This window comes from Pleurodeles waltl, chromosome 6 (genome assembly GCF_031143425.1).
Source record: "Pleurodeles waltl isolate 20211129_DDA chromosome 6, aPleWal1.hap1.20221129, whole genome shotgun sequence".
In the NCBI taxonomy this organism is placed as follows: Eukaryota; Metazoa; Chordata; class Amphibia; order Caudata; family Salamandridae; genus Pleurodeles; species Pleurodeles waltl.
The window spans coordinates 875,765,269-875,791,646 of NC_090445.1; the positions used below are offsets into that span (position 1 = coordinate 875,765,269).

The window sequence follows — 26,378 nt, forward strand, 5'->3', positions numbered from 1 at the left end:
TCTGTTTCCGCCGTGTTCTTATCGGCGGTGCTCCCGCCCCGGAAAAGGTGGCAGATTGGTGGGTCGTAATAGGGTGGGCGGTACATTGTCTGCCGCCGGGCTGTTGGCGGGAACCGCCGCGCTGTTTGTTGTACCGCTGTGGCGGTCGGAGTGTTAAGTTGGCGGGCTGTGTTGGCGGTTCCCGCCAGGGTCAGAATTGCATATTTTAGACCGCCGGCCTGTTGGCGGCTTGGCCGCCGCTTTATCACCGACCGCCAGGGTCAGAATGAGGGCCTAAGTCCCCGAGTCCTGTATGGGCTGCCAGCAACACTTTTAGGTCGAGCGCGCACGCCACCTACCCTGTTACATGGATAATTGCACTTTTGACGATAAGTTTGACTACAGGTGAACTTCTTTTTCCATTTGTGTCTCTCCTTTGCGCTGATGCTCATGGCAGCCGTGGGGCTTTGAATCAGCGTACTTATATCAACTGTTTTACTTTCCATTTTCAATGTATGTGGCAAGAAAACTCCAGTTAGGATACACTGCTAATAGCTCTAACTAGAGCAAACGTGAGACCCATTGCAATGCAAATGCTTGTTCTCATGTTGCTGGCAGAAAGTCAGAGCACTTGCTCCTGCTGGAGTCTGACTCCTGTGAGAGCGAATAGTCCCAACGAAAAATATTCTTGGGCCAGTCATAAACCTCTATTTTTTTTAATTGCGTTTGAGGAACTCTTGCAAAAGTCCCTCTGACGCAACTGTCTCAAAAACTACTTAATGCATTTACACAGAATCACAAAAGCTAAATCTGCCTACCAAGATCTGGTTTGGTAATTACATTTAGCATTTGCTGTATCCCTTCTTGAAGAAGTCTATGGAAAATGGATGAGAATTTTGCGTTTTGGGACCTCTTATTTCTCTGCCCCCACTTGACAGATCAACCTGAAACGTTCCATGCACAAAGCAGTCAGAAATTAGCACCTTTTTAGAAAGTTTCTTGGAGATTTGGCAAATGGTGCCAACGTAGTTAGCAACACAAAAAACATGTTTTTCCTATGGAACATCTGACCTAACTATAACCTTACAATGGCGACCCCCACTAATCTATATATTCACAAAAAAAAAAAAAAAAAAAAAAAAGATTAGAGGGACGTTATAGTTAGTTTCCGAATTTACAAGCACAAAACCTTAGAAATCCACCTGTTATAGTTAGTTAACTGAAGCAACTCTAACTTGTGCCCTAAGGTAACTATAACTCATGCCTCTGCCTTTGATTCTGGGGGTTGATGGTCCCCAGGGCCATTACTGGCAACAGGAGTGGAACAATGAGCCCTCCCCCCCCCACTTGATTTTAATTGCACAGCCTGCACCGGGAAGGTGGTGGTCCCTGGGGTCGAAAATGGCATCTGGAGGAGGGCTGCGTGGTCCTCCTCCCCTTGTAAAACTTGGTGTGACCCCTGGCAGGTGGTGGTGGACTCAACCTGCTATATTGTTTGAATGTATGCTGGTTATGCCACCCACATTAAAGTTACCCTTTTACTTGAAGAAGCCCTGTACTTCTGTGCAGACTGAACGAGAGACCAGAAACGTGGCTGCCTCCCCAAAAATAGGTGGCATGAACTCTGTCTGCTTCCTTTACAGGATTGAAAAAACAGATAGTGTTGATGTGACCTGGAGCGAGAAGGTATGCTTTGTAGCCAAACGTTCAAGGCCACACTGCTACTTTGAGTCACAAAGTGTGCGAAGAAGGTTTGCTGCCTTTTCCAATCTGGCTTAGGATCGCTGATCATCAGTGTGGAGCTGCTCCTTGTATTACTCCGCAGGTGAGAGGAGAGGTGTAAAGAAGCCACCAAGGCAGACCAGCGGCAAAGTTGTTGTTTATGCAGCACCACCTGACGCAGTGTTGCCCCACTTACAAAAAGCAGGGTGCTGGAGCTGGATGGTTCTGACTTTACCCTTTTCAGACTCTGCATGCATGCCCTTAAGTAAGTTTATTCAACAAGTGCTTCCTTCTGAACCAGGGACACAGCACCCTGCTACAGATGTGTAAAGGAGAGACCCATCCCCTCTTGAGAGAGTAGAGGTGTATTACAGACAGTTCTAGTCCAAAAAGTATAAATTAAACTGGAAGATATCTTTATAACCTTTGAAACGTTGCCTGATTTAAGTGTGGAATTCCCTTTTTCTCCATGTCCAGGACATATAGGCCCATATTTATACTTTTTCAGCACCGCATTTGTGCCGCTTTTTTACTCAAAAACGGCACAAACGTACAAAATACAATTGTATTTTGCAAGTTTGCGTAAAAAAAATGATGCAAATGCGGCGCTAAAAAGGTATAAATATGGGCCATAGTTTAGTGTCAAGGACTGCAAGTTTTCATGGTTTTTTTGTCCACTGGATAAGTAGGCCGAAGCACCACAAAATCTTTTGGCTACTAGTTTACATACTTTATTATGGAACTGTAGAAGAGAATAGTCTGCTACTAAGGCAAAAATGTTATTCATATGTCGAAGTTCTTCATACTTTCATTAATTCAATGCCTTTACTATTAGGGTGGGTGCTCTGCAGAAATGCTGTGAGCTTACATTCCATTACGGACAGTAGGTCTAGTAGAAAACCCCGCACACATTTGCGAAATGTAATAATTTGAGGCTGTTTACAATACTCCCTTAATATGACTGTAGAAGCTCGAAAGTGAAGATTGCATGTTGTTTACTTTCAAAATAAAATGTGCAACTATAAAATTAGCAGCTTCAAAAAACTTTTGCTGAGCTGTTGTGGACCTGTAAATGCAATTTCTATAAGGCATCATTTAGTAAAATGTACTTGCGTGATCATTTTTTTAAAAGTATATAAAAAGTGGGGAATCCATGTAAAACCATCAAGGGGAATTTGAAAATAAATGAGGGGCCTGAATTATAAACATAGTCCCAAAAGCTGTCCTTCAAGTATATGCCTTTGCAATGGTGGAGAGTTGGTGAATAGTCTTAAACATTTACACTTGTGGGTGTGCACAGGGTCAAAGGGCATTGTAAAAATTGAGCTTCTGCTTACTGTCCATTTCCAATTACTGTATGTAGATTTGCAGAAAATTGGCAAAATCAAAGTCTTACTAGAATCCATACCCTAAAATAATTTGAGCACTCACAAAGAGAAGCTATTATCATAGTTCTGATTTGTGAATGTTTTAAAGAACAAGAAGATTTCTATAGCATCTCGTCCCTTGTCTCTTTGCCTTACACTAGAAGATGCCACAGAGAACTGGCTTGAAAAAATCTGTTGCAGGCATAGCATCCTACATATGTAAATGGCTTAAAATATGATGTGCCCTCGTACGGGGCCAATATTCCCTGTACACTTCTGCATCATTAGACTGTCCGTCAAGTTTTTCCCCATTGCTTTCTTCCTCTTTTATTGCATGCCTCCTAGATTTTGAAACCTAAAATAGGAGGATTTCAGGTAACAAGTTTTTAGTGGATACTGAACGCAATATGTCACTGGTAGAGAATTCCAGCCTAGGCCAATGTAAAATGTTTGGTATTGTGCTGTAATCTCGCATAATTCTTGAATTTCACGTTAAAGGAAGTGTACAAATTGTCTGCAATTTCGTGTAGCGGAAGTCTTATTGTGTTTGTCTGTGGGGAGACGGTTAGAGTAGAACATTTCTTGCAGAGGGACTTTTTTTTCTTGTAGAAGACATTTCCTCTTTCAACCAGTTTCCTTTCAGTATCTCCCAAATCCATTCTGTGCAAGGTATACACCAGTAGAGAAAAGATAACCAGCAATGTTTAATTTGCATATTATGTGTAATTTGTGGAAATTACCGATACTTCGTGATGAAATCTCTGCAAATCAAGCCCACCCCAAAGTCCGGTCTGCCTTGTAAAGAGGTCTTTGCTGTACTAACCAATTCTTCTGACTTAATTGAAAACGTAGGATACGTTCGGAAAATAAAGGAAAAAATGTGTTCTTTGTTCTAAACTGTGCAAGAGGGCAAAGGCCAACACTTCAAGAACTGTAACACCACAGGAGAAAGAACCAGGACAGCCTTACACGAAGCCTCTTTCAAGTTGGTGTTGGAGGATATGATTGGTAACCAGGACAGAGTGTGTACCAAAAGAATAAACAGTTTACAACCCCTTCTACATAACCCCCACCCTGAATATTCAACAATAGTATTGTTGTAGATATTATGTTTTAGATCCTGTGTATTTTATTTCAGAGATAGATAATTCACATAGTAGGCTGCATGGGTTACTTTATAAATCACTAAACACATTTAAACCAAACATTGGCCAAACTGATTGGTCTGTTGTTAACAACCAGCCTTTTGGCTTTGTTCTTGTTGTCATTGTTTGTTTTGTCTTCTCGAGGGTTTTGTTAACCCTTTCGCTGCAAAGCCTCCCCCCCCATCCTCCTGTGCGGAGCCTTTTTTTTTTGGCTATTAGGGGTAGTTTGCTCTTAGGCCCTCCTAACTATTTGTTCACACAAGCTATCAACGCCAAATTTGTGTCCTTTTTTTCCAACATCCTAGGGATTCTAAAGGTACCTATAGTTTCTGGGTTCCCCTGGAGGAGACCAAGAAATTAGCCAAAATACAGCAAAGCATTTTCATTTTTTAGGGGGAAAATGGGGAAAAAAGGGCTGCAGGCATGTGTTTTTTTTTTTTTTCTTCTGCATTATGGTATCAACAAAGGGTTTGCAGTACTAAAATCACCATCTTCCCAGCTTCCAGGAACAGGCAGGCTTGAATCAGAAAAACACATTTTCAACACAATTTTGGCATTTTCCTGGAACCCCATTTTTACCTTTTTTTTTTTTTTTTTTTGTGTGTGCTTTCAGCCTCCTTCCAGTTAGTGACAGAAATGGGTGGGAAACCAGTAGTGGATCCCGGCCAGCTGAACATTTTTTGAAACGTAGACAAAATTCTGAATTCAGCAAGGGTCATTTGTGTAGATCCTGCAAGGTTTTCCTACAGAAAATAACAGCTGAAATAAAATTAATATTGAAATTGAGGTTAAAAAAACAGCCATTTCTGTTCACGTTTTACTCTGTAACTTTTTCCTGCTATGTCAGATTTTTAAAAGCAATATCCTGTTACGTCTGCTGGACTCTTCTGGTTGTGAGGATATATAGGGCTTGTAAGTTCATCAAGAACCCTAGGTTCCCAGAGACAATAAATAAGATGCACCTTCCAATTGGTTTTCATTGTATACTGGGTACACAGCAATTCATTTGGTAAAATATAAACAGTCAAAAATAGGTATCAAGGAAATCTTTGTATTTCCAAAATCTGCACAAGATAAGGTGTTGGAAAGCAGTGGTTATTTGCACATCTATGAATTCATGGGTCCCCACACTAGCATGTGAATTACAGGGCATTTCTCAAATGCATGTCTTTCTTACACACTGCCTTACATTTGGGAGGAAGAAATGTAGAGAAAGACAAGGGGCAATAACACTTGTTCTTCTATTCTGTGTTCTGCCAAGTCTCCCGATAAAAATGGTACCTCACTTGTGTGGGTGGGCCTAGTGCCCCCGCCGTAGGAAACGCCCCAAAACAAAACATGGACACGTCACATTTTTACATTGCAATCTGATGTGTTATATGGAAAGTGCCTAGCTGTTGATTTTGGCCTCTAGCTCAGCCGGCACCTAGGGAAACCTAGCAAACCTATATATTTTTTTTAAACTAGACACTCGGGGGAATCCAAAATGGGATGACTTATGGGTCACTCCCCAGGTTCTGGCACTCAGAATCCTTTGTTAACCTCAACATTTGGCAAAAAAACACCTTTTCCTCAAATTTCAGTGCTGCAAAGTTCTGGAATCTGAGGGGAGCCACAAACTTCCTTCCACCCAGCATTCCCCCATGTCTCCAGAAAAAAATCTTACCTCACTTGTGTGGGTAGGTCTAGTGCCCGCGGCAGCAAATGCCCCAAAACACAATGTGGACACATCAAAATTACCTGTATTTGCAAGGGTAGGGCACCTGTGTTTTTGGTTCAGCAGCCATCTAGGGAAACCTACCAAACCCAGACAATTCTAAAACCTAGACACCAGAGGGAGTCAGGGGAGATCTGACTTGTGTGGATCCCCCAGTGTTTTCTTACCCAGAATTCTCAGCAAACCTCAAATTTAGCTGATAAAACAAATTTTCCTCACTTTTCTTTGTAGAATTACAGCCCCAGCACAAATTTCCTACCACCCAGCATTCCCCTCAGTCTCCCAAGTAAAATGATACCTCATGTGTGTGGGTCCTCAAAGCAGGCACCTGAGGCACCCACACAAGTGAGGTACAGTTTTTATCGGCAGACTAATGAGAACATTGGGTGGTTGAAAATTTGTGCCGGTGCGGTGTTCACTAAAGAATAATAGGCCGATCTGCCCCCATGGGGGGCAGAAATGGCCAACAGCCATGTGTCCCCTTTGGAAGGGGGACCCTTGACCAAGGGGTCCACCCACTAAACAAAAACCACACAGAACAATCCCTGCTGCCTAGTGGGTTTCAACCCACTCCCCGGGGGGCAGATCGCTTCGAAAATGGCCAATCTAGCCCCAGGGTGGGGGCAAAACATTGAAAAATATATTGCCCCCCCCCCCGGGCAGTGACCCTTGCCCAAGGGGTCCCTGCCCTAAACATACATTTTTATGAATCCCTTGTGTCTAGTAGGTTTGGAAACCCCAAGGGGGCAGATCGGCCGAAAAAATGGCAGATCTAGTCCCAGGGAGGGCCAAAACATGGATCGATTAATGCCCCCCCCCCCCGGGGAACGACCCTTGCCTAAGGGGTTGCTCCCCAAAATAAAGAAAAGAACATCCCTGGTGTCTAGTGGATGGACTCCTGCTCCACGATTGCGGGCCTCCCAGCAGAAGGACTTACCTGTTTGTGTCCTCTCTCCAAGACGCTCTAGAAGCAAATGGCTTCCAGCGTGTCCCTGACAGCATCTGATGACGTCGGCACCAATGTCATCAGATCGCCGAGGGAGGGGCCAGGGGAAGCAGAGGAAGTGGGGGTGTGTGGCTGGGTGGTCCACAGGGGAAGTGCTAGCGCACACCCCGTGGGCCCGGGTGCAGGATGAGCTGGTCTCAGCCATGGATGAGGCCAGCTCGTCCATGGCGCCAATGGGTTAAACTGTATTGTTAAGGAAGCTGCCAGGACCTCTCACTGTTACGTAAAATAAAATAATTTTAAAAAAGGACTTAAAGCACAAATCTTTTTTTCTCAAAAAGCATGCTTTCCGATAGTTGTACCTGGCACTGAAGTAAACTACTTGGTATGAGACATGCTCCTTGAGAAAGAGCAGACTGTCCTCAGTCACAGTGAAGCTATCCAATTGCTGAAGTGAGCTGTTTTTACTGGTACATGCTGTATGCTTTAGTGTGTGGAGAAAAATGACACAACAGACCAATGGATTATAAAAGCTTCTAAAAAAAAAAATATATATATATATATATATACACAAATTTGGCAATTCCCTTGCCGCTCCTGACCGCCAATGGTGCCTGGATACGACGCGCGCCACCGCGTCTAACATACAAACAAGAACCTTATTCCTCAATAAGGCAACCGACACTCCATGAATGTGCAAAATAAGGTTTAATACGACCAAACAGACGCCGAAACGCGTTCCTGTTTGGTCGTATTAAACCTTATTTTGCACATTCATGGAGTGCCAGTTGCCTTATTGAGGAAGAGAGTGTGTGTGTGTGTGTGTGTGTATAAGTGTGTGTGTGTGTGTGTGTATAAGTAATCCCCTACTACTACTACTGGTCGCCACTAGGTAGTTATAGTTAGGACCAGGCTTCCTAAGAAAAAGCGTTTTTGGCTTGTCCATATCTCTGGTATTGTTTGACGAATCTTTAGGGTGATCCGTCAAGCGGGGGCCGAGAAAAAGAGGGGTGGGTTGGTAAAAAAAAATGTTAATTCCCATAGGATCTTTGAACATGACTATAGCCCGAACCACTGGATGGAATTACACCAAATTTGGCAGAAAGCTAGCTTACGGTACAGGGTTACACTTTTGCTTTTTTGGTGTAAATTCTACTAACGGATTTACACCATATCACAAAAAGCATGATCTGCGCACCAAGATCTAGCTTCCTGCCAAATTTAGTGTAGTTCCGTTCAGTGATTCGAGCTACAGTCGTGTCTAAAGACCCTATGGAAAAATGCACGATGAAAACATATGAGAATGTGTTTTGGGACCCCGCTTCAAGAATCACTCTGAAACTTTTAAGACAGCAGTTGAACCAACAGTCATATTAGTTTTTAATATGTGCGACCTCCAGTAGGTAGTTTAGTTGGAACCTAGGTTCTTTAGGAAAAGTTTTTTTTGTTTTGCCATTAAATGTATTGCCGTTTGACGAATCTTCACACAATATATATAATACATATATATATTTTCACTTAAAAGAACAAAGGTTACAGGGATTTTATAGTTGGGTTCTGAATTTATTCGCACTAAACCAGAGAAACTCTGCAGTTTTAGTTACAGTGATTTCAAGTAACTATAACTTGTGGTCTAAGGTAACTATAACTTGCGCCCCCTCCCCAGTCCGATCTCGGCCCGGGGAAAATATCCCTCGGGCCTGGCCTTCATTAAATTGAGGAGGGGGGCACATGGCCCCACTCTACCGGCAGACTTTGGCCTGAGGACTCCATCCCCTGGGGCTCTGCCATCTGTCCTGGATGCCCCACATGGCACCTGGTGTACAGTGGGACCATGGGGAGCCTGAAGGCCCCAGCTGGCTCACCACCTCCTGCGGGAGCTGACATTGCTGTCACAGAGAGGGAGCTGCTAAAGATGCATCTCCCTCTCTGTGAGACCAATAGCTTTCTCTGTTGGAAACCTCCGCTTTCAACAAGTGAGGGCTGTTTGACAGCTCTCACTTGCTGGAACCGGAGTGTTTGCTCTGACATGGTAGGGGTTGTCAAAGCTCCCACCAAGTCAAAGCAAACAGCTGTCTCCAGAGGTGGACAATCTGGGATATAGCAGGAGCCGGCCCTGGGGGGGTGGCGGTCCCTGGGCCATCTATGGCTCCTTGAGGGGGTCCGCTGGACCCCTCCAAAATTACAATTTGACCAGGGGTAGAGGTGTTCCTCAGGGCCCGCAACATACCCCCATCTTTTTTAAATTCAGCCCCAGTAAGGTTCCGGTCCCCGGGGCGACGGTGGGGAAGTGCGATTTACCCCCCCTCCATTTAATTCCCATCAGTAGCCCTGGGGAGGTGGCAGCCCCCAGGGCCGTCTACGGCTTCTTGAGGGGAGCCAGCGCCCCCCCTCCAAAATTACAATTTGCCCTAGGGAGGTGGTGTTCCGCATGGTAGGGGTCCGCAATGTAGCCCCTATCTTCTTTAAATTCAGCCCCAGGAAGCTGGCGGTCCCCGGGGCTGCGAGGAGCATGCACATTATTCCATATTAGCCCCGGGGAGGTGGCCGTACACAGGGCTGCGGGGGGCCTTGCGGCTCCCCTGCATTCAATTAAATGTTTGACCCTGGGAGGCGCATGTAACCAAAACAGCTCAAGGGAGGTGGTGATCCCCAGGGAACAGGGGCTCCACAGGACCCCCTCATTTCAATTGAAGCATTTTGCTTTGGAGAGGTGATGGTCTCTGAGGCACGTGCGGCCCCTCCGCATTCACTGTAATATAAGCCCCGTGGAGGTGGCGGTCCCCAGGGCTTCAGTAAACTCTAGGAAGGGGGCCCTGTTCATCCCCCCCTCCTTATTTTTTACATTCCCCTGGACCTCGCCCACCCAGGGGCTATATAAAAACAAGCGCTGGAGCTGCACTTGTGGTTTCTTTTTTTTTTTCCCTTAAATTTTTGCTGCAAATTTGCAGCAGAACTGTTTTTTTTTTTAATGCTTTTTTGCCCTTGGTTGGGGAAGGGTGGGGCCCTCTGGGACCCCAGCACCAAAGCTAAGATGTCAGTGTCCCTGGCCTGCCCTTTTTCTTATTGTTTGCCTTTTTTTCTGGAACTCGGCTTTAGCTAAGTCCCAAGATGCCGGACAACATGTCTAGTTGAAGTGTAAGCAGCCAATCAGATCTCTGCACGAGATCGGGAGGGTTTGCGGAGCCTTCACCTTCCTATGTACACAAACTTGTTTTTTCTTTCTTTTCTCAAAAACTACTGAACGGATTTACACTAAATAACAAAAAGAGTGCTTTCTGGACCAAGAGCTACCTCTCTGTCAAATTTGGTGTAAATCCGATCCGTGGTTTGGCCGCTTTTCCTTTTTTTAAATCCCTATGGAAAAATACATGGGGGGGGAAAAGCATTTTGGGATTCCCCGCTTTTTTCACGGCCCCCCGCTCGACGGATCACACCAAAACTTTCCATACAGCAGCAGAACCTAGCATCAACTTTCTAGACAGCAGCTAAAGTGAGCATCGTATTTTTTTGAAAAATTTAGTGAAGATTTATCAAACAGCGTCAAAGTTATTAGGAAAACAAAAAACACTTTTCTATACAAATTTGGTCCTTACTACGGGTAATATATCATTTTAGTAAAATCAAATAGGCTTGATTAACGTTTTAACATTTTAATAAAATGTTTCACAAGTATATAAATACCATAAAGTGATTTTGAAGTCACCTTGCCGTTTGTCTGCATTTTACAGGGAGCTAAGGGGCACACAGCAGTGCTCAGATTTGATAGTTTAAGGTCCCCTTCATCTTATTCATTATATTATACATATACATGTATTATTAAAAAAATATATAGTTGACCAGAAGCTTAAAATGGAACCGTGAATAAAGTAGATCATACACAGCATTTCGGGGAAACTGTGTTTTTTTTCTCACTAGGGAGACTGTCATCAGTAAGAGAGGGCTCCATGCCAGTTTATAAAAAAAATCACACGTTTTCATTGAAAGGTGACTGTTATGTATGTAAACGCAAAAGAATAAAAATAGCTTAGCTTTATTAAAATCAGACATTGAAACCGTATCTCTTAACACATTGCCGCCTATCTTTTTCCTACGTCCAGTTTTCAAGGTTTATTGTTAATAATTTTTGGCGCAAACTCAAGTCTCGCTATCTTCACACCCCATGCAGTTGTAAGTATGCTTTCACTGTCTGCTTATGGAGACTGATGACTTGGGGTCCACTCCCTCGCTAGCCTGGACATTGTCCGGCGGGATGGAGGCGCCACCTTGATTAATTTCTAGTCTCTCAAATTGGGGGGACAAGAGGCGGTGTCAGGGGGGATTCATCAGTGCCTGCTGTCAGGTAAATCACTGGAAAAACACCTCTTCAGTAATTAATGTGAAGTGACGGATGAAAGGCCCCTGGGCCCATTAATCTGCAGCATCACCAGGCTGCTGCAGTTATGAATGTCAGGATGCATAAACTGCCTTTGGATCAATATTCTAGGAAGGGATCCAAGCCTCTCATTTCCGAGGCATCCGCACAAATCTCCGGTACATTAGGCACATTCAATTGAAACGCCCCCCACCCCCTGCTCCCCCGACTCGCCCCATTTGTCCTCTTTTCACACAGTCCAACTTCCTTCTGTCCTATGTCTCATTCTGAGGAAGTCGAGGGGAATGCGGGTAAACAGAAACAAAAGCCTTGGTTGCTCTCAACCGTATGTGCACCCCGGTAGGGTGACCACCCTTCCGTAAATTTCACGGACTGTCCCTAATTTCGCCCTGCTGTCCGTGATGAAAGCTTTAACGGACGGCATTTGTCCGTAATTTTAGCCGGGCGAAATTATGGGCAGATCAGTTTCCCCAGCTGGACTGGAAGGCAGGGGGTCTCCTGTGCTCTGAGGGAGGGGCAGACCGATAAGAATCAGACCTTATTGCCAGGGAGTCTCCTTCCCTAAAGACATGTAAATGTGCCCAACTCGTAAATCTGTAAATACAAAAGGGCTTGAAAACCTGCATTGACTTTACTAAAAGGAGTCACTTGAAGTTTTCTGATGGCAAAGACATTACTTTTAGAGAGGTGTTGTAATGGTGTTCCAAGGTGAGCAGTGGAGTGTGTGGTTTTAATGGAGTGTTATACATTTTTTTAGTATTAGGTATAAACTGTATATTATTCACATCTGTATTTCAGAAGCACTTTTTTTTTTATTTAACCAAAATGTAATTGCGCATTTTGTAGCAGCCTTTATTATGATGTAATTGTATTTTTCACAGTTCTTTCAGGTACTTCGGTACCTCATAGTACTAACAAACATTGGCAAAGCAATAGGTCTCATCTACGAAAGAGTTATTGGCTTTGTTAATGTGTTTTAGCCGTTAGCCATGTTATACACCAGAGTAGCTGCTGTTCAGCATGGCTTAAAGTTAGTGGCATAGTGGTGTGGTGTGGAATAGAGTAGCATTGGAACAGTGGCGTAGAGCCCAGTGGTGCAAAGTACAGTGCAGTGGGGTAGAGTGCAGTTGTTTAGAGTGTGTTAGCGTAGAGTGCAGTGGTTTAGAGTGCAGTGGCATGGTGTGGCGTGGGACAGAGTAGAGTGGCATAGAATGCAGTGGAGTAGAGTTGCATGCATTAGAGTGACAGAGAGAGCAGTAGCGTAGAGTGGTGCAGTGGCATAGATTGCAGAGTAGACTCATGTTGCAGGGTAGACTCATGTTGCAGGGAGTGCAGTGGCGTAGTGTAGAGTGGTGCAGAGTAGCGCAAAGTGCTGTAGAGTGGAGTGATGCAGAGTAGAGTGGCATAGAGTGCAGTGGCATAGAATGCAGTAGTACATAGTACATCGGTGTATAGTACAGTGGTGGAGAGTGCAACGCTGCAGAGTAGAGTGTCAGTGCTGTGATGTAGAGTGGAGTAGAGTGGCACAGAGAGCAGTGGCGTAGAGTACAGTGGTACAGAATAGAGGGCAGTGGCGTACAGTGCAGTTGTTTAGAGTGCATTGGCGCAGAGTGCAGTGGCATAGAGTGTTGCATGGGGTAGAGTTACATAGAGTGCAGTGGAGTAGAGTGGCATACAATAGAGTAGCAGAGTGCAGTAATGCAGAGTGGTCAGTGTCATAGAGTGCAGAGTAGACTCATGTGGCACAGAGTGCAGTGGTGTAGAGTGGTGCAGAGTGGAGTATTGTAGAGTGGTGCAGAGTAGAGTATAGTGCCTAGAGTGCAGTGCCATAGAGTAGAGTGGTGTAGAGTGCAGAGTTGCAGAGTAGAATGTCAGTGTAGTGGTGTAGAGTGGTACAGAGAACAGTGGCATAGAGTACAGTGGTTCAGAGTAAAGGGCATTAGCATACAGTGCAGTTGTTTAGAGTGCACTGGTGTAGAGTGCAGTTGCATATAGTGGCATTGGGCAGAGTAGAGTGGCATAGAATGCAGTGGAATAGAGTACAGTGGTACAGAGTAGAGGGCAGTGGCGTACAGTGCAGTTGTTTAGAGTGCATTGGCGCAGAGTGCAGTGGAATAGAGTGGCATGGGGTAGAGTTACATAGAGTGCAGTGGAGTAGAGTGGCATACAATAGAGTAGCAGAGTGCAGTAATGCAGAGTGGTGCAGTGTCATAGAGTGCAGAGTAGACTCATGTGGCACAGAGTGCAGTGGTGCAGAGTGGAGTATTGTAGAGTGGTGTAGAGTAGAGTATAGTGCCTAGAGTGCAGTGGCATAGAGTAGAGTGGTGTAGAGTGCAGAGTTGCAGAGTAGAGTGTCAGTGTAGTGGTGTAGAGTGGTACAGAGAACAGTGGCATAGAGTAAAGGGCAGTGGCATACAGTGCAGTTGTTTAGAGTGCACTGGTGTAGAGTGCAGTTGCATATAGTGGCATTGGGCAGAGTAGAGTGGCATAGAATGCAGTGGAATAGAGTATATTGGTGCAGAAGGCAGTAGTACAGAGCAGAGTGGTGTAGAATATAGTGGCGGCCAGTGCAGTGTTGCAGAGTGTCAGCGTGCAGTGGTGTAGAGTGCATTGAACTAGAGTGCAGTGGTCAGAGTGGTATAGAGTACAGTGGCGTAAAATAGATTGTTTCAGAGTAGAGTGCAGTTGCATAGAGTGGAGAGGTGCAGGGAGAGTGCAGTGGAATAAAATGCAGTGGCACAGAGTGCAGTGGCATAAAGTAGATTATTTCACAGTAGAGTGAGGTGGCTTAGAGTGGAGTGGTGCAGGTTATAGTAGAGTTGCATAAAGTGGCATAGAGTGTGATGGCGTAAAGTAGTGTAGAGTGCCGTGGCATAGAGTGCAGGGGTGCAGAGTAGATTAGAGTGATGTACAGTGTACTGATGTAGAGTGCAGGGGCATAGAGTTGAGTGTTACAGAGTAAAGTGCATTAGCATAGAGTGTATTAGCTTCGAGTGCAGTGGCGTACAGTGCAGTGTTGCAGAGAGGCAGAGAGTGGAGTTGTGCGGATTAGATTGGTGTTGCCTAGACTGGAGTGGTATGGCGTGCAGACGAGCAGAGCGCAGTGGTGTAGAGAGGCATAAAGTGCAGTGGCATAGAGTAGAGTGGTACAGAGGAGAGTAGAGAGGCATAGTGTGAAGTAGCATAGAGTGCAGTGGCATAATGTGGAGTGGTTCCGAATGGAGAAGAGTGCAGGGGCATGTAGTGGAGTAAAGTAGAGTGATACAGACTAGGGTGCAGTGGCGTGTAGTGGTGCAGAGCAGAGTGGAGTGCAGTATGGATGATATGCTAACACACTGCCATTACAGACAACACATTTTTGATTGAAATGACCATTACATTTGCACAGATTTACAGTTTTTCAAATCAAACTATACTGTGCACAGATGATGATGTGTGGAAATTGCATCACCTAATGCAATGATTTGTTTTAATCATGTAAAGGTATTTGTTTCCAGCACAGTTCATAATTAACAAAAATGTGCTTGATTTGTACTTCTAATTCTGATATTTTCTGAAGTTTATTTAAATGTTGTCATGTGATAGAAAAAACTCTTTCATAATCCCAGTATCCAGCAAGATTGTCGCATAAATCCTCTCACTTTGAAGTCAGAGAAAGGAAAATAAACACTAAGTTCCCACCGAAGACAGAGCCTGACATTTGACTTTGTTCTTTGAATGCACAGCAAATATGATAAGATAAGAACAAGATTTACAGGCCTGTTTACAGAAAGGGAGCACTCAGCAGGATACTGTAAATAAGGTTTTGGCAAGGGAAGGGACAAATTCAAGCTGCATAGCCTAAAACAAATAAAGCCAGCAAATTGAAAGCAACAAATTGTGAGTTACAAACCACAAGGTCAATGGCAAGCAATGGGCAGAATGCATTCACAAGGAAGCACTATGAGTTTACTTAAAGTAACAGCTGTGGGGTACTTTGTGGGGAAAGTCCAGTATTTTAGTCCATATCTTGCAGAGGTTTGGCTACATCAATCACCCAGGTAGTATGACGAGAAGACCTGGAGTGGTTTCCATGTTGCAGGATAGGTCTGTACACCCATTCTATCAGTTTGCCACCATTTCCTATGGTACAGAGCTTCTGGCACACCTCTTGTAGGGTTAGTGCTAGGTGGCAGACATGAACTAGGGCATTTAATGATTATTTAAGGTGGTTGTAAGTAAGGAGTTGACCGGGGTGAAGATCAATCAATCAATCAATCACTGCATTTGTAAAGCGTGCTACATACCCGCAAGGGTCTCAAGGCGCTGGGGAGGGGGGGGGTGCTACTGGTCGAAGAGCCAGGTCTTGAGGAGTCTTCTGAAGGCCAGCAGGTCCTGGGTCTGTCGTAGGATGGTGGGGAGAGTGTTCCAGGTCTTGGCGGCGAGGTAGGAGAAGGATCTGCCGCCGGCTGTGGTTTTTCGGATGCGGGGGACTGTGGCGAGGGCGAGGTTGGCTGAGCGGAGGCTTCGGGTGGGGGTGTGGAAGCTGAGTCGGTTGTTGAGGTAGGTGGGTCCGGTGTTGTGCAGTGCTTTGTGTGCGTGGATCAGGAGCTTGAAGGTGATCCTTTTGTTGATGGGGAGCCAGTGCAGGCCTCTTAGGTGGAGTGTGATGTGGCTGCGGCAGGGGACATCGAGGATGAGTCGGGCCGAGGCGTTCTGGATGAGTTGGAGTCGTCTCAGGAGCTTGTTTGTAGTTCCTGAGTAGAGGGCGTTCCCGTAGTCGAGTCTGTTGGTGATGAGGGCCTGGGTAACCGTTTTTCTTGTGTCAAGGGGGATCCATTTGAAGATCCTGCGGAGCATACGGAGGGTGTTGAAGCAGGACACAGAGATGGCGTTGACTTGCCTGGTCATGGAGAGAGTGGAGTCGAGGATGACCCCCAGGTTGCGTGCGTGGTCCGTGGGTTCCGGGGCTGTGCCTAGTGACGTGGGCCACCAAGAGTCGTCCCAGGCTGATGGGGTGGGTCCGAGAATGAGGGCCTCCGTCTTGTCTGAGTTCAGCTTCAGTCTGCTGTCCTTCATCCAGTCGGCTATGGCCTTCATTCCTCGGTGGAGGTTAGCTTTGGCGGTGTCGGGATCTTCGGTGAGGGATATAATCAGCTGGGTGTCGTCGGCGTAGGAGATGATGTTGAGGTTGTGTTGTCGAGTGACGTGGGCGAGGGGGGGCCATGTAGATATTGAACAGTGTCGGGCTGAGGGAGGATCCCTGTGGGACGCCGCAGATGATCTCAGTGGTTTTGTAGCAGAAGGGTGGGAGGCGGACGCTCTGGGTTCTGCCGGAGAGGAAGGATGTGGTCCAGGCCAGGGCCTTCTCTTGGATACTGGCGTCATGGAGGCGTGCTGATAGGGTGCGGTGGCAGACCGTGTCAAAGGCTGCTGATAGGTCCAGGAGGATGAGGGCAGCTGTTTCTCCTTTGTCCATCAGGGTCCGGATGTAGTCAGTGGCGGCGATGAGGGCGGTCTCGGTGCTGTGGTTACTGCGAAAACCAGATTGGGACGGGTCCAGGATGTTGTTGACTTCGAGGTAGCGGGTCAGCTGTTTGTTGACAATCTTCTCGGTCACTTTTGCCGGGAAAGGGAGCAGGGAGATGGGACGGAAGTTCTTGAGGTCCTTGGGGTCCGCCTTGGGCTTCTTCAGAAGGTCGTTGATCTCAGCGTGCTTCCAGCTTTCTGGGAAGGTTGCTGTCTCGAAGGAACAGTTGATTGTTTTCCGGAGGTGGGGCGCGATGGCTGCGCTGGCTTTGTTGAAGACGTGGTGAGGGCAGGGGTCCGATGGGGATCCGGAGTGGATGGAGTTCATGGTTTTGATGGTGTCTTTGTCGCTGACGCTGGACCAGGCGGTCAGGCGACTGATGCGAGTGGTAGTCGCAGGGGTGGTGGACTCGGTGGTGGGTGAGGGGGGGTCGGGGTTGAAGCTGCCGTGGATGTCGGTGATCTTGCGGTGGAGGAAGGTGGCCAGGGAGTCGCACAGGTCTTGAGATGGCGGGATGTCGTTGGTGATGGAGCTGGGGTTGGAGAGTTCTTTCACGATGCTGAAGAGCTCTTTGGTGTTGTGTGCGTTGTTGTCTAGGCGGTCCTTGAAGGCGGTCTTCTTGGCGGTCCTGATGAGTTGGTGATGTCTGCGGGTGGCACTTTTGAGGGCTGTGTGGTTGTCTGGTGTTCGGTCGTGGAGCCATTTCTTCTCCAGCTTCCGACAGGTGTGCTTGGAGATACGGAGGTCCTCTGTGAACCAGGTGGCTTTCTTGTTGGTGTTGTTGGTTGTAAAGGTCTTGAGAGGGGCGAGGGTGTTGGCGCAGTTGTTGATCCACTGTGTGAGGTTGGTCGCGGCAGTGTCTGGGTCGGTGGGGTTGGTGGGTGGTCTCAGGGCGAGGGCGGTAGTCAGTTGGTCCCCGGTGACCTTGCCCCAGCAGCGGCGTGGTAGCTGTTGGGTGCGGTGGTGTGTTTTCTGAAGGTGAAGTGGACGCATCTGTGGTCGGTCCAGTGTAGTTCGGTGGTGTGGTTGAAGGAGACGTGGGGGCTTGCGGAGAAGATGGGGTCAAGCGTGTGTCCAGCGGCGTGAGTGGGTGTCGTTACTAGCTGTTTGAGTCCGAGGTTGGCGAGGTTGTCGATCAGGGCGGTGGAGTTGGTGTCGTTGTTGTTCTCGAGGTGGAAGTTCAGGTCCCCGAGGAGGATGTAGTCCGTGGAAGCGAGGGCGTGGGTGCTGATGAGGTCAGCGATGGTGTCACTGAACTGTGGGCGGGGTCCGGGAGGTCTGTAGATGAGAGTTCCTCTGAGGGTGGTGTTGGGGTCGGTGTGGATCTGGAAATGCATGTGCTCGGCGGTGGTGAGGGTGTCATCGGTGTTCGTTGAGATTTTGATGGAGTCTTTGTGGATGATGGCGATTCCTCCTCCCACTCTGTTGGTGCGGTCTCTGCGGGAGATCTTGTAGCCCTGTGGGATGGCTATGGCAATGTCTGGTGCTGAGGTGGCGTTCAGCCAGGTCTCCGTCAGGAAGGCAACGTCGGGGGCAGTGGAGTCTAGGAGGTCCCAAAGTTCGATGGCGTGCTTGCGAGCAGAGCGGGTGTTGAGGAGGATGCAGCGGAGGTGGTTGGGTTCTCTGGCTGGTGGTGTGGAGGGTTGGATGCTGGAGAATCTGCAGTTCCGGCAGGTGAAAGGCCCCTGGGTGCGTTTCGGGGTGGCCCGGTAGCAGGGGTGGTCTCGTCTGGTGTTGAGTGCGTGGAGGGTGCTTGCGTCGTAGTGCAGTCTGGCGTTGCGGGGGGTGCGGGTTCCAGGGGTTCTGGTGCTGGTGCTGGGTGCGGTCCAGGCGTGGACGGGCGCAGACGGGCTTGCCTTAGGCGCGCCTTCGGCGCGCCAGCGGCGCGCCCGCTTCGCAACCTCCATATGAGGGCAGAGGGAGGGAGGAGCAGCTGGGAGGTGGGAGCGGGGCGGCCAATGGGAGTGAAGGGGGCGGGGCAGCAGGGGCTCAGCAGCAAGGGAAAAACCCGGGGAAAAACCCAGGGGAAAACCCGGGGAAAAAACAGCGGGAAAAGACGGCGGGAGAGGGACAGCAGAGCACAGGGGTACAGAAGCAAAACACAGGGGCACAGAATGGAAAAAACAAGTGGCACAGAAGCACAAGCCCAGGGGAATAGAAAAAAGGGAGCGAGTAGTCAGGCGGCAAAAGTGGCAACGGAGGTTCAACCCACAGGGGGCTGCGTGGCAGATGGGGGGAGCGACCTGCCTGGTGACAGGGTCAAGATGGTAGTCTGCCACAAGGGTTTGGAAATTTAGTAGCTCACTGTTCTGAAACAAAGTCCCCAATTTTAAGACACCTGCAACAGGCCACTGATGGAGTTGCTCTGAGCACAGCCATCCTGTGCGAGTGGGAAGGCTTAGCAAAGGTAGTGCAGGAGCATGGGGCTTCTTCGTGTCAGTTTACAGGTTCTGGCAAGGCAAGAGAAAGCTGTGCATGACAACCCCGGATGGTGATCCATAGAATGGTCAGTAGGAAACAATGAGCAGTGCATTAAGCCTTCCTTAAAAGTCTTTACTGGTAAACCCCATCTCATGCAGGGAGGTGGGCAGAAAGCCAGTGAGCCACCCATTGGACCTGTGCAGCTGAATAATAGCATTCTCAGCCCGGAAAACCTAATCCACCCGCAGTCACAGTTAGCTTTTGAGTGGAAAGAGCTCCCGATGGCGCCGCAGTGACCAAATCAGATGTGTGGCCTATCTGAAGAAGGAATGAAGGACGAGCAGGGGAAGGTTTGCAAAATAATACTATCATTGGGGTAGCACACCATCTTCACTAGTGCCACGTGGCCTTTACAGAAAGCAGAAGAGAAGACCAAAAAGCAAACTGGGCTTGGAGGGACCGTTCGCTCTGCCGAGATTTTCATCCTGGAAATCAGTGTAAGAATGGTAGATATTAATCACTAGGTATCAAAAGGTAACTGGTTCCCAGTTCAATCTGAGATCTAATTGTATATGAAGGCGAAAACAGTGCCATATGTTGAAGAAACACTAAATACATTTTTACAATTTCTAAATTTTGTTTGTGCAATTTACATCCCAAATATTTTGAAGATTCTATGTGTACTTGACACTTAGGAATAACCCAGATCTCTAGTTTGGCTTTTGCTCAATTTCAAAACCATATAAAGACATGGACAAAGCGGGCAATTGCCTTGCACAACCTTGCAAGGGGTCTGGCCCCTGCTCACCCTTCAAAAGCACTAACAGCGGACCATTGCACCAGAAGAGTTTGCCAAGGTGGATGGGTGTTGCTTGTTCAACCACTTGACAGTGCCCCTTCTGTTTCGCTCCTGTGTGCAGAGACAACTCCCCAGGTACTCAATACCTTCAAATAGTCTTGGTGGACCCATCTTGTCTGATTTTAGGAATTGTCCCACCTTGTTCTTCTCTTCTTTATTTATCCAGTTCTTAGCAACAACCCTTTGAATTACTTGCAGTGGATCTCCCATTTGATCTCAGTTTCATCCTCCTCTTTGATTATCTTTGATTGGTAGTCCGGGCTCCCATTTCTGAGACAAATGTAGAGTTCCATTCATACACTCTAGTGCAGTGAGACTACAGACAAGTTATGGGTACATCACATCATGACATTAGGTGTGAGACTGTCGCCCACACCATCTGCCCTGCCTCTTTAAAAAAAATTAGGTTGAAAGTTCATGGGCGGTTGGGGTAAGCTAGATGTTTTTGTTCAATTTGTTTAAACTAGCATAAGGTTAATTACCTTAATGTGTCCCAAACTGGTTTCCAGGGGTTTTAAAATGTTCAGAAACATAATCAAAATTTTGCTGTTACTTTCTCTTCAGGAAAGATCGGGTAGATTTGGGTAGGGGTGATTGCCTTGCCGCAGTACTGAAGGGCATTAATTTACTACTGAACAAGGACGTAATGTGACACCTGAATGTAGCATACCAGGAGGCAAACACAAAAGGTCCACAGTGAATAAATAGTGCTATGTTAAAAAAGAGTAAATAAATGCACCAACAACATAGTGAGGCATGGCCTCTCTTGCGCGTGTCTGTAAAACTGACGTTTGTTCTTGAATTTTTGTCCTGAATTTTGACCCTTTGTCCTGAATTTTTGTCCTGAATTTTGACCCTTTGTCCTGAATTTTTAACAGTCCTGTCCAGAATTTGCCTCAATGCCAGGTGGTCACCCTAACCCCAGTATGTGTGAAAGGGATGATTCCGTGCACTACCTCCGACAATTTACGACTAAGTGTCTAGCACTGTGGTGTACGGCATGACTGTCTGTTTTTTCTCATGTTGTGTGCGTGCGCTCGGGAACAAGGAGTCGGGAGCGCGGTATAGCCAGACCACGTTCGCCCTGCTCGGTAGAGCTCGAACCAGAGGTCCGCGGGTGTTACAGTCACCTCGCTGTACCTGAGGGCAGTAAATGCTGGCATTCATTTTCCAGTTTATAATCATGAATTCAGCAACCACCAGCCCCACTCTGAAAATAGTTCAATCCTGCTTGGTGTAGGAGTGACAACAGTATTTTCTGGAGGAGTCGTGTGGCTTATACTTTGCCTGAGCCATGGTACCAAGCACAGGGCTGCCTAAAATGCTATGTCGTTCTGTATATGTAACACGAAAGCAGTTTCATTCATGGCCTCGATCTATACGTGTTTGTATTAGTTCTAGTCCAGACTTAGCATTTTAGGATTTGTGGTCCCGATCTTATAATGGGTTAAATAGCCAGCAAGTTCTAGAATGCAAAGCAAAACGGCGGACTGATTATGCTTCTCGGGCATTACCAGGAAAACGCAATCGTAAACAGTTAGCTCAAGTATTGGGGCACGAAAAAATACCTTAGCGGGTCGGACAACTAACTCTCCAAGGAAGGGTTATGTATGAGTTAAATCACAGAACGTAGAGTCCATATTGAGAACACAAATCGAGGAATAAAAGAAAATGGTAACTGCAGTTAGACAAATATAGATTAAAACTTCAAAAAGCAATGAGATAAAGTGCTTAGAGAGGTCTACTTGGCCTACTTTCACAGGCACGTGAAAAACTATCTGTGAATGGGGAGAATGGGAAAGATAGCAAGAAAAGAGATACTTTATGAATACAGGAGTAGTTCATTATTGGTTTAGCATCAGTTAGTGGATTAGGTTAGTGCCGAGAAAATAATACTAATAATAATTTTGTTGCATTATGCAAGTGATGTAGTGATGTTCAAAAGTATCATGACGGGAAAACGGAGCAATGTGACATCGCTGATTGCCTGTCATCGGTGACAGACATACCAGTGTCATCTTCAGAGGTCGCATCACAGGTGATTTGTAACAGAATATCTGGACAAATTACATGCAGAGGTGCGGACGCTATGATTATTTGCACACCTTTTTAAACATTTACACATGGGAATTGTAGTTCATGCATGTACCGTGTAGGGGTGGGTCGAGCTCGCAGAGTTCCATGAAGTGGTTAAAAAACTCTGTGAGCTCCCATCGAATTCCCCGAGCGGGCTTAATTGCTTGGCGGACCTATTTGCACTTAGTTTTTCACATTCCAAATGTGAAAATATCGCATGAATGGCATCACTCGGTTCGCATGGTCGCAGCCATTTTTTTTCTCTGGGCTTAACTTTGAGTCCTATCTAAATCTAAGCAATTCTACCATTTTCTACATTACCCACCCCTCAATATCCTTCATTTCATCAGTGTGTGTCTTTGTGTTTGTGTATGTCATGTTTCTGTCATGTTTTTTATGACTTTTTGAATAGGGCAGCAGAGGGAGTGGAGGCGTCGGTGCAGCTACTAGTTGCTTACCTTGTGGACATCAGCGCTGCCAAGGAGGTGCAGCCCTGACCCATTTTTACCTAGGTGAGGTGGCAGCACTTGTCTTTTTTGGGCAGCGCCACCTACCCTCCATGCTGGCAGCTGGCCTGGGAGTCGTAACACCCTTCAGGAGCGTCGACTGTGGGGGAGGGTGCACAGATTGGTGCGCCTGCACACTGTGATCCAATGCACCCAGGCGCAGTTAACACATCACTGAGCAGACATCCTGGACCATGAGCAGGAACTGCTAAACCTGCTGGGCATTGAGGTGTCAGAGCTCGGTGAGTCAATAGTTATGTATTTATAGTGTGTGTTCCTGTAATGCTATCTGTATTTAACCACCGGCTCCATCTTGACCACTGACTCCATTTTGTGCTGTGCTTAGCTTCAAACGCAGTCGCATTTTTCTATGCACAGCTTGTTAACACGTTTACACTTTTTCTCACTAGGGAAGGGAACATAACATGGGGGAGGCAATATAGATAAGGATGCACCAGGCTGAGAATGTTTATGATAGAGCAGGGTACAGCTCGGTCTTGGAAATTCACTGTGAGATCTGGCCAGTATCTATCTTTTTTTTTCAACACTGACCTGGTACGGCCAGTGCTTGAATTTCACAGCTTACTCAATGGGAGGGGGAGTTTCTAGAGCCTTCCTCTTAAGCTTGTTTAAAGTATAAAAGGTGGGCAAGCTTGACACTGAGGAAGAAGGAACTTGTCTCTCAGGGTGGACACATTGCGTAGAGTAAATCCCTTTTGGGGTTGTTCTATTTTGTCTCAGGTGTCACGGGTTCCCAACTTTAAGTTGGCTGACAAAGGATGATGTAGGATTCAAGCCCCTTGGTGATGCATTTTAAATTCTTATATCTAGCTTTGCTGTGTGCATGCATGAATATGTATTCACTATATATGTATTAGATTCATTGTCGGTGTATTGCATTTTCTTTGATTATTATTCCACTGCTGTGATTATTTTAAAAGTTGCACGTGTGTTGCTGCATTCTTATTAAGGGCTCACATTATTATCTTCGTGTAACATGGGAAGTGCCTTAATAAATTCATTGCTCAGACGAGTGTTGCATTCTTTGCATTCCTTTCACTTTGTTCCCTCTCGGTCTGAAGTAAAGCAGAACAATTCCACAATACTAATATTTTTCTAATAGCACTGCTGACTCTCAGAGGTAATTTACTTCTACGTGACAACAAGTATTTTGTGATCCAGTTTGAGCTAGCCAAGTGCTCAGTCAGAGGTTCCTAATTGTGCTTGTCATTGCCCTTTTGGGCTGATTTTTTTTTTAAGAAGCCACGCAGACTGAGACTCCTCCAAGAACAAGATAGCGGTTGTAGTAATAAGTAATATCAGTGAGTTAGCATTCCCTTCTCTGTGCTTTTCTTTATGTAGCTTATGCAGCCCCTCCCAATCACAATCTCCCAGTGATGTGTAGTATCATAGTATGCATCTGTGCATTGAAAAAAAATGGAGGCTGAGTTGCCCCGTCAGAGGTGGTTGAGAAGCAAACCTCATTTGCTGCAATATGAATACATTGGTAGTGGTATGTAGCAGTAAATGTAGTTTAGGTTTAAGAAATTTGTAGTAGGTTTTATGTTTAGGAATTAGGAAATTAAGAGGTCAAGTTAAATCAATACTAGGCACTCCAATTTTGAAAAGTACAGTGTTACTGGGTTTGCCTCTGCCTGTCAAAATATGTTTTGGGAGAATAACTGTTGCACTAATCTATATTTTTTTTTTTAATCTTCTTTACTTCTTCATTGGCACCCAAGAGGAAGAAGAGGACAACGTCCGAGGTGGTTCCAGGAGACAAGGGTGCCAGTGCCACCACCAGTGTGGAAGCTGTCAGATCTGTTGGTCCCAGTAAGTCTTCCTGTTATATTATTATTGTTATTATTATTATTTTCCTAACTTTCACCTCTCCTCATTTCAAATACTTTTTCTTTTCTTTTTTACTGTGCCTGTCTACCTTTTTTGTACTTGTTTTCCTTCCTTATTTTTATCCCTGCATTTATCTATTTTTCATGTTGCTGACTTCCTCTTGTCTATACTAGTATGTAGCTTTCCTCTGCTTTGTTATTAAGCTTAGCTTTCCCTTCTCCCCTTTTGTAAACTGGTACTTTAAGAGGACAGCTTTTTAGGACAAGAACCTTACCTACACGATTACATGCCCAAGTCATCTTTTCTACGTATGTTATTGAAGGTTTTCTTTGCCTTGCTTATGCCCATTGCATTTGCCAACCAAGACCTCACCATAGGTCCTCCTGGATTGATCAAAATATTCCACGCTTTTTGTGTGCTTCAGTGACTTAGCTCTGCCACTCCATTATGAAACGTTTGTGGTTGAGTTGACTACCTGGGTTCTCTAACATAACCCACAAAATTCAATTGAATGGTAGAAAAAGATAGAACTACAGTGAACTATTGTTGTATTTTATTGAAATCTAAAATGTGTAACATTGTTCAGCTGCACCAACCCCCAGTGCAGGGACCAGTGGCAGCAGCAGTGTCCTGAACACGGCAGTGGCCGGAGGGGAAGAAGCGGCAGCAGCAGTGATAGGAATTGGTAAGTCATATTGCTCTTGCTCATTGACAATTACTAGTATACACACTGCAAGGGCATTGCTTGTGAACCCCTTGGTTTTACAGCTACAGCTACAGTGGGGTTGAGTTCTTAATGACCTCTTCTATCTGCAAATCAGCAGCCAAAAGCTCATAATGACCAGATGCCACAAATGATGTCTTGAAGGAAAAGTGAAAGAAGGACGGATGAGTAAAAGAAAGAACGGGTAAAATGGTATATGAATGAAAGAATGTGTGGTTGGGTGAAAGGAAATGATGTATGGATGAGTGGTAGGAGTTGCATGGGTGGGTGAAAGGATGGATGAAAGGGGTAAAAGGATGCCTTTGTGGGTGAAGGGTGGATGGGTAGAAGGACGGTCTGGTGGGGATGGGTGGATGGTAACAAACAATGCTCTGGTAAATGGTAGGTGAAAGGGTGGTTCAAAGGGTGGATAATGGATAGGTAAGTACAGGGATGGATGGGTGGATATATAGATGGCTGGATTGGAATGGTGAAAGACTGGACAAGAGTGTATAGCTTAAATGGTAGTGTACCAAAGGGTGACTAGATGAGTGAAAAGATGAATGGATAATTGCTTGGATCAAGAAATAAGGGAAGTCTAAAGGGACTTATCTGTTCACCTACTTTTCTTGGTTTGCATGGTTATCAAAGCTTTGGTTCAAAGTGTGTGGGAGGGTATTTTTTGTCTACTCCCTTAACTCACTGTAGTTGTTAATCAAAGCAGATATTTATCCTCCCACCCATCATCATACTCCCCTTCCCATTAGTCACCCATGCTACTACGATGTAACTGCACTTAAGATCAATATGGTAGTACAACAGTGTTGTCTGTGCAATGTGCATCTGCTTCAGTTAATGCAGCAGTTACAAAGTTGTCAATGCATTGCCAAATTGAAAAAAGGTTTATTTTCCTTCCATCCAGTGCCCACTCTGTCACCTTCTAGTACTTCAGCCCTGTATTCTTTCCAAAGTTCTGTCCCAGGCTCACAGACTTCATGTACAAGTGATAACTATTTCATGGCTTCCATAACTGATTCATGGCAGTTCAAATGTGACCCTTTTGACATTATTTAACTACAGTGATGCGTGTGCGGGTAAAAAACAAAATAGCCCTATGACTCGCAGTCAGCCACAACAGATTACAGTGGCCCCGGGGAACCAGCTATTTACTGCTGCTGTGTCACTCTACTTTTTAAAAGGTT

General features: G+C 46.0%; 1 protein-coding gene across 13 annotated transcripts in view; it reads left to right on the plus strand.

The window, feature by feature from the left end:
- R3HCC1L (R3H domain and coiled-coil containing 1 like) overlaps positions 1–26,378 on the plus strand; it is a 194,286-nt gene that overhangs the window by 49,420 nt on the left and 118,488 nt on the right. For 8 of the 13 annotated variants that reach the window (XR_011204915.1, XR_011204917.1, XR_011204916.1 and 5 more), the window contains exons 2-3: positions 24,365–24,455; positions 25,060–25,158. The exons of 2 other annotated variants lie outside the window; for them this stretch is intronic. The gene's annotated coding sequence lies outside the window, so the exon portion shown is untranslated. The remainder of the gene's footprint in view (positions 1–24,364; positions 24,456–25,059; positions 25,159–26,378) is intronic. 3 more of the 13 variants (XM_069239650.1, XM_069239646.1, XM_069239652.1) reach the window with 2 other exon arrangements.